The following is an 8,015-nucleotide window of genomic DNA, read 5'->3' as shown; positions in this document are numbered from 1 at the left end:
GTTTTACATAATTGCACACGTATAACCTCTATCTGATTGCTTACTGTCTCAGGGAAGAAGAGAGAGAGGAGGTATAGGATTTGGAACTCAAAACTTTAGATAAAAATGTTAAAAAACAAAGATCAATTCGGGGGGGACTATCTGTTTGTACCTCCTGCAGAAGTGATACATTTAGAGAATTCCTATATGGAACATGAAAAAAAATTTAAAAATCAAGACATCAGTCTTTTTATACCTTAACACTAAACATTCTCTACATACATAACTACTCAAATGCAGAGTTGGCCTGCTGACTTTTCAGTCCTTGAGTCTGTGTTTGAGATATACCTCATCTTCTCTCCCAAACACCCCATTTTATATGCCTTAAGTGTGTGGAAGTAGGAGAAACCCCAGGAGCCAAGAAGTTAAGATCAGAGTAAAGGACAGTCTGCCCACCTACCTACCTGGTCACAGGAGACAGATTAGATACTTACCATCTATCAGGAGAAGTAGAGACATTTGCAATATCTGGAAGAAACACAAAGCTGACTAAAACTATATTCCTCATTTCTTCTGTTGGTTCTTTTACTAAGTCTTGGATTAGAACAAAAAGATTGTGTTTGTAATACAAAGAGATCATAAAAAAGGAGAAAAGAACACAAATATTTATGGCAGCTCTTTTTGTAGGGTCAAAGAATTGGAAATTAAAGGAATTGAGAGGGAAAGAGGGAAGGAGAAAGGGAATATGATGTAAATTTGGATACTAGTGTGGGATGAAGAGAAAATATACCTTCATGCTGAAAAACTAGCAACAAGAGATTTCAGTACCTTTTACCCTTCTATTTTAGAAGCTGCTCTAATACTTTGTAAGAGTAGCCACAGAGGTCTAATATCAATTAGTGCTTGGCCATATCTGTGTATGGTAAGAAATTCTTAGAAGAAAGAACTAAGGATAAGTATGAAAGAAAAGGAGAGGGGGAGGGCAAAGTAAGAGGGAGGGAGAAGGAATTCTTATTCTATGTCCAGTACATTTTACTTAGAAATCATAACCTTACCTTTTCCTAAAAGGGGACATTCTTAGACATTCTTTAAGCCATTCACAACTATCTTGTCTGGTTTTTCTTTAAAATAATTTTGAAGGAACAGTCTTTTTCAGGTCTCAGAATTAACTAGATTATAATCATAGAACACCTCACCAGTAAATTTAAGCTTTGGGGTGGTTAATGGGGGAAAAAAATTTGACAAGGTCTACAAGTTACATAGAATTCCAAAGAAAAAAGTACTTCAACACATGCTGAGAAAGGATTAGCTATCATAACATCCAGAGTGAGACTTTTTGTGTTATACAATATCATGTTCATTTTCCTTTGATCCCTTTTCTAACATAAGGAATGACCTTCAGTATACACCCATTGTTGGACAATCCCAGAAATCATATGACATGTGGACTTCTAGATTGTGCTTTTTTTTATTCTTCTTAAGTTTTCAAATAGGAAGGGGCACTAAGGCTATAAGGAAAAAGAAAGAGTTGGGGAACAAAAGTGGGGCACAGTACATAGAATGATATGTAAAAAGGGATATTTCTTAAAGCCTACTCTCATAGACAGAGGTTAGGAAAGAACTTCAAAGCATCCAATGGGAACATATATATTTGAACACCATATATATATAATATATATACATATATATATATATGCAAAAGAATAGAGGAAGGAAAGGAGGAATGGCTAGATTTAATAAACTAAAGTATTTTCCAGCTTAAAATCCTATAGTCCTAGAAATGATTAAGTCTGATGAAGTGCAGGCTAGAGATCTACAAGTGATTTAAGTGAGGTGAAAGAAAAATTCTTCCCTTAAGTACAATATTTAGTCTTCTTTATTCACTTTGACCCACTGAAGGTTGAACAATATCTTTACAATGCTAAGGAAAAAAACTACTATTTACTAATATTTGTGAATTCCTTTTGGTTGCAAAATATTTCTGATATAGTCTCATTTGACACTATAAAGTGAGCCAAGTTTTATCCCCCCATTTAACAGAGGAGGCCCATTAAAGTAATGATTTGCCTAAACTCACTCAGTTTGAAGTACTTGTTCAATCTTAGTTTTCTTTCTCATCTGCTCCTCCCTCTCAACCCCACCCCCCCACTCCCATTGCTACTATTATATAGAGCTAATAGACCAGATGTCTGATGAACTGCCCAGTTCATAATTATTCAGTTAGAAAGTCACAAAAATAGAGTTAAACTTGATGTTAAGAAAAACTTCCCAATAATTAAAGCCATCCAAGAGTAGAACAGGATGCCTTGGAAGGTAGTGGGTTGCCTTTCACCAGAGGGCTACCAGAAGTTGGATGATGTTTTGTCAGGTAGAACATAATGGCAAATACCTTTTACATATCCCAAACATCTATTGTCATTCCCTAATGAGTTCTGTGATCTTATTTCCAAAGACTTCTCTAACCTCACCTTACCACTCCTACAACCACCAAGTATACTACTGTCAGCAGACTTAACCATATTCTGAATGTCAATAAGAACATCTAGCTCTTGTTTCAGCTCAGTTGTAGTCACATAATTCTCCAAAATACTCAGTATTCCACCTTTAGTAACATTTGGGGTTTAGTACAAACTTAGCTAAGTAAGATGAGCTAGAGATCCTAATGTAGAGTCCAACAAAATACTTTAGGTATCAGAGTTTGTGGGATGGAATTCCTGATCCCATCATTGTGTAAGGTTAGTCTTTATACAAAAGTAATAGGAGAGATAAGGAGACTATAGTAGTAGCAAGAAGCATGAACTGGGAACAAATGCAGAAAGTAGAGGTAGTGGTCATGACATTGTGTTGAAACTATTGAACTGAAAGGGGAAAAAATGAAGATGGGCCCATTTTCTGGGAGAAAAATGATAGAAATCTCAGTAGAAGTGAACTGCTATTATTATCTCCATTTTAGATGGGGAAACTGAGGCTAATCACATAGCTGAGTATCTGAGACATGATTTGAGAGGGTCTTCCTAACCTGAAGTTCAGCCCACTATCCCCTGAGTCATCAAATAACTTCTTTCAATTTCAAGTTTTCTAATCTCACATTGAAAAAAACAGAATCAAGAGGAAGACTATAAAGGCACAAGGCCATCTCAAAAGAATTATGCTAAAGTTCATAGAGAACAGATGCCAGTGAAGCAAAGCTGTCTGGAGTTTTAAATCCCATCAGAATTCCAAAAGGGATGAGATTGCCTTTCAGTGATAGAATGGACATCAATGGCACAGGGAAGTTGAGCCATTGGTCTTATGATTTATATTATGAATCTTCTCTACCCAAGAATGTTCTTGGAACTGGAAAGAACAGAAAAACAACTACAACAGAGGGAATTGATCCCCAAAGGAGCAAGAGGGAGAACATTAAACTAGCATCAGCAACTTGGAGTTACCAAACCTAGAAAAGTTAAATCCTGGAATGCCATTATGGCAGAGATAATTACTAATCCATTGTCAGTTATCTTTGAAAGATTGTGGATGTGATTCCAGAGAACTAGTTGAGGAAACATGCTACCCCCACCTCATTCACGTATGATATGCAAGGAATTAAATACGCAGAATAAGATTTTTTTTTAATGTGCAAATGTAGAAAAAGTCTTACTATTATTTGTTACAAGAGTTGTGTTTTTCTTTTTTCTGGAAAGATGTGGGAAAAATTCTTTATATTTTAAACAAGTAAAATTGAATTACAAATTAGAAAGTGTTAGATTCTACAGAACTAGAGAAAGGCAAAAGCTGGATGGATTTCCCCTCTTACTTCCCTCTCACCCTTAAAAATATTCTTTATATCATAAGCCAATGGAATGATAGATTCCTTGAAAGAATTTAGAATTGATCATTTAAAAGACAGTGAAAAAAGGAAAGTAATTATGAAGCTCCAACATAGCTTCATCACAAATAGGTCACAACAGACTTAATTTCTCTTGTTTGGGTAGTCCTGCATTGTCTGATTTGTCAAGCAGGGGGATGAATGTTGATCAAGTTTATCTATGGCCTAGATGACATACTTATTAAATTTTCAGAGAATACAAAACTTCATGGAAAGAACTAACCCCAGGACTATCAAGATCTAAACAGTCCAGAGCACTAGGTAGAATCCAATAAGATGAAGCATACAGATAACATGTAAGGCCCTACACAGATTTTAAAAGAAAAAAATCAGTTTCACAAGTATTAGGCAAAACTGATAGCAATAGCAAGAAAAAACTCTAGGTGTTGTAGTAGATTGTAAGCTCAATAAAAGCCAGTATGATATAATGAATAAAAAATGTTTTTAATTTGGACTATAGATTTTTACCTTAGTCTGGTCATATCTAAAGTGCTATGCTTAATTCTGGATATATTTTTGGAAAGGCATCAATAATCTAAAGGTCATCGTTTGAGGAAGGCAGCCAGAATGGTGATAGGTCATGATCACCATACTAGAACCAACCTGATTTATGGTGTCAAGGTCAACAACAATTGTAGACTAGAAAGGAAATTCCATTTCTGAGACTGTGTCAAATTCCTTGAGAAGTCCATCTACATCTATATCTTCTCTCCCTTGCACTTCCTACCTCATTCCACCAAAACTGCTTTCTCCAAGGTTAGCAATGATCTTAGTCATCAAATTCTTACCCTTGAATTTTTTACAGCCATTGCCAGAGTTGAACATCCTCTTCCCTTGATACTCTCATCTCTAGATTTTATGAGTACTACTCTCTCCTGGTTCTTCTCCTATCTCTCTGACTTGTTTAGTCTCCTTTGAAAGTTTGGGTTTTTTCCTTTATGCCCACTAATGTGAGTTCCCAGTCCTCTGGGGTCTCTTCTCTTCCATATGTTTCACTTGGTGTTCTGATCAACATCCAAGGATTCAATTATCATCTCATCTCCAAATGCTTATCAGACATTTCAAGCAGATATTTAATTGACATCTTAAACCCAACATGTCCTAAACAAAATTTAACTTTCTTCTCAAATTTCCCCTTTCTGAAATTCCCCATTAACTTTAAAGATATCACCATCATCTCCGGCACCCAAACACACAACATAAGTTTCATTTTCCTTTTTTTTTCCCCCACTACTGTTCACACACATTGTTCCATATTTAATCAGTTGCCAAGACCTATTGATTTCATTTTTGCAACATCTCTCAAGTGTGTGTGTATATATATGTATACTGTTCTCTCAATACAAATACCACTCTGTTTTTGTCCCTATTACACTAATAGTTTGCTGTCCTAAGTGTCTCTTCATTCCGATACATCCCCCATTAAGTACAGTACAGGGCTCCTTGTCACCTCCAGGACCAAATATGAAATCCCATTTATCATTCAAAGTCTTTCACAACTACCACCACTTCTCACCCTTACCATGGTCTTCTTTGGAATCAGCTAGGTGATGTTTTTAAAGTAGTGGCTTGAACTTTCAAATCCAGCTTTAGACACTTCCTAGCTGTGTGACCCTGAGCAAGTCACTTAATTTCTACCTCATTTTTTCTCCACCATTAAATGAAGTTAATTATGGCACCTACCTCCTGGGGTTGTTATGAATATTTATGAACTATTAAGCACAGAACTACCCTATACTGTCTAAAACTTCTTTCCTTTCCTCCTTGCTGGTCCCCAAACTAGACATTTCCTAAAAATTGGTAATTCTACTGGTTGCCCCCATCTGAAATATTCTCCTTCCTCAATACTGCCTCCTCCCATGAAGTCTGTGAGGAGATCTATTAGTTTTCCTTTCTTAACAGATGAAGAAAATGAGTCCAAGAGAAACTCAGTGTCTTGCTCAACATCAGAGCTAGCAAATAATTTAGGTATAATTTGGACTCAGATCTTCCTGACTCTAAGGGTAACATGCTCTCACCTATGCTACTCATAGCCAGGATTCAAGACAGCACAGCCCTGAAGGTCATGGGGTATTACTTACTGAGGTTGTTAGACAAGTTCTGAGGTCTTCTGCTCAACTGTGATTCCATATTGGAGTTCTAAGGCAAAAGAAATGGGTGAAAGAAAAGTTATTATCAATCAGAAGTTCTAACTCCTTTTCAGGACCACACTTAACTGCCCCCTTTCTACTCTCATTCCCTGCCAAAAACCAAAGCAAAATAACCTCATTTCTTCTCCCCTATAGTTAGGAAAAGAACCCCTCTAGAACTCTAGGATTCAATGAATTGAAGGAACTGAGTCTTTTCTCCTGTAAGAACTGCTAAACTTAGGAAAGAGGAATCCAACAAAATACAGCAAATTATCCCACAAACTACTCTTAATATTTTATTATTTATTTTTCCAACTACAAGCAAAGGTGGTTTTCAGCAATCATTTTTTATAAGGTTTTGAGTTTCACATTTTTTCCTTCCCCCTTCAAGAAAGTAATAATCTAGTTTAGATTATACAGGATAACTGTTAAACTCATATCCATATTAATCTCAAAGACATGCCCTTACAACTTTGCCTCACCTTCTAAAATAAACAGTATCCCATGCAAAAAAAATTAATGTTTATATATACTGATTCTTTATCTCAATCTCAAGAGCACCAATGCAAAAGGGAAATTTTTTTTTTTAAAAAGATTTCAGGGGGCAACCAGGTGGCACAGTGGATAGAGCACCGGCCCTTGAGTCAGGAGTACCTGATTTCAAATCCGACCTCAGACACTTAATAATTATCTAGCTATGTGGCCTTGGGCAAGCCACTTAACCCTATTGCCTTGACTAGATGACCCAAATGTTTTCTCTCCATCTATTTCACCTGTAGAACAGGAATATATTTTACCCCCTCTCCTCACATCCTTCTAAAATAGCCCTACGGTGCCCCAGGGTCAATCTTGCTTGACAGGCAACATCTAGGTTTCATACTATGTCAGGGAAGTCATTCCAATTTCCTTTCCAGTTCTCCAAACTCCAATGAGGCAAATGGACCTGTCAAAGACCTAGTGATTATTCTGAGTTTGGAGGGTGGGAGAGGAAGTCATATTCATCTCTTGCAAAGAGGGTTGGAAGACCAGGAGATCAGTACCCTTCTAAGCTAGCAAATAATTCTCCAAGATCTGCCATCTTTCTCCTCCCTTCCATTCCTAGTTTTGGCCTGATCAGCTGCAAGACAATACTTCCACCTGGTGGCCACTGTAGAGTCTTGCAGCTCTATGGAATCAAAGCACTGAATTTCCACTACCCAATACACTTGGGTGTGTTGCAAGAGTCTGGAGCCTCTTCAGAGGTTCAAGCCTTGTGCTTCACACCATCTTAGAACCAATTTAATGCCAGAGTGGTCAAAGTGTCACACTCACACGCTCAAATTTTAGAGTCTCTGGGGGGGAAAAATCCAATTCTGATAAAGGTTTTTCCCCACTTAAGCAGCTTCTCGTACCTCATTGAGACCAATGGCTTCAAAAACAGGATGTGGCTCATCAGTGTTATTTGGCTGGTTCAAAGATTGACTTGAAAATTTATTTTGCACTAGGAAACACAAGGGAAAAAGTTAGAGAAAGAAACACTTGTATATATGTATATAGGAAAAATATAACCATACTATCTAGCAGGTAGCTTTTTTCTTCTTTCCCTACCATTTAGGCTTTCTGGTCTCAGAACAATAAACTCAAGATCTATGTATCCGCATTTCACAGAGGGAATAAGAAGCCCAACAAAATGGGGATAGACAATTCTTTTTTGAAGTTCTTTTAGTCAAGATCTAAAGTTTGACCCATGACTATAAATGGCTTAATATTTTAATGAAGATTTCTGATCCTTTAGCCCAAAACTGAAGGAAAGAAGAGGAAATACTAATTTTGGTCAAAATAATGGAGACAAGAACCCCATTAGAGCTGGAAGGAATATTAGATATTATCTAGATAACTCCCACATTTAACAGATCATATTCTCAGTTCAGAGAAGTTAAATAACTTGCCCACAAAGGTGCCATTATTAACATCACCAAAATTTGATCTCTGGTTTGATTATCTCATGAACATCTCATAACCCATATGTCCTATGATATCACATTGCTTCAAAGTTAAAG

General features: G+C 36.7%; 1 long non-coding RNA gene across 1 annotated transcript; it reads right to left on the bottom strand.

The window, feature by feature from the left end:
• Positions 1-473: 473 nt before the first annotated feature.
• Positions 474-7,417, bottom strand: LOC141514409 (uncharacterized). The gene is made up of 3 exons (XR_012476025.1): positions 7,368-7,417; positions 5,929-5,986; positions 474-507 (listed from the first exon to the last, which is right to left on the bottom strand). It is a non-coding gene; the product is annotated as an uncharacterized LOC141514409 (long non-coding RNA).
• Between the last annotated feature and the right edge of the window lie 598 nt (positions 7,418-8,015).

The sequence above is a fragment of the Macrotis lagotis genome, chromosome 1 (genome assembly GCF_037893015.1).
Source record: "Macrotis lagotis isolate mMagLag1 chromosome 1, bilby.v1.9.chrom.fasta, whole genome shotgun sequence".
Classification (NCBI taxonomy): domain Eukaryota; kingdom Metazoa; phylum Chordata; class Mammalia; order Peramelemorphia; family Peramelidae; genus Macrotis; species Macrotis lagotis.
This window is presented reverse-complemented; position numbering and strand designations above follow the sequence as displayed.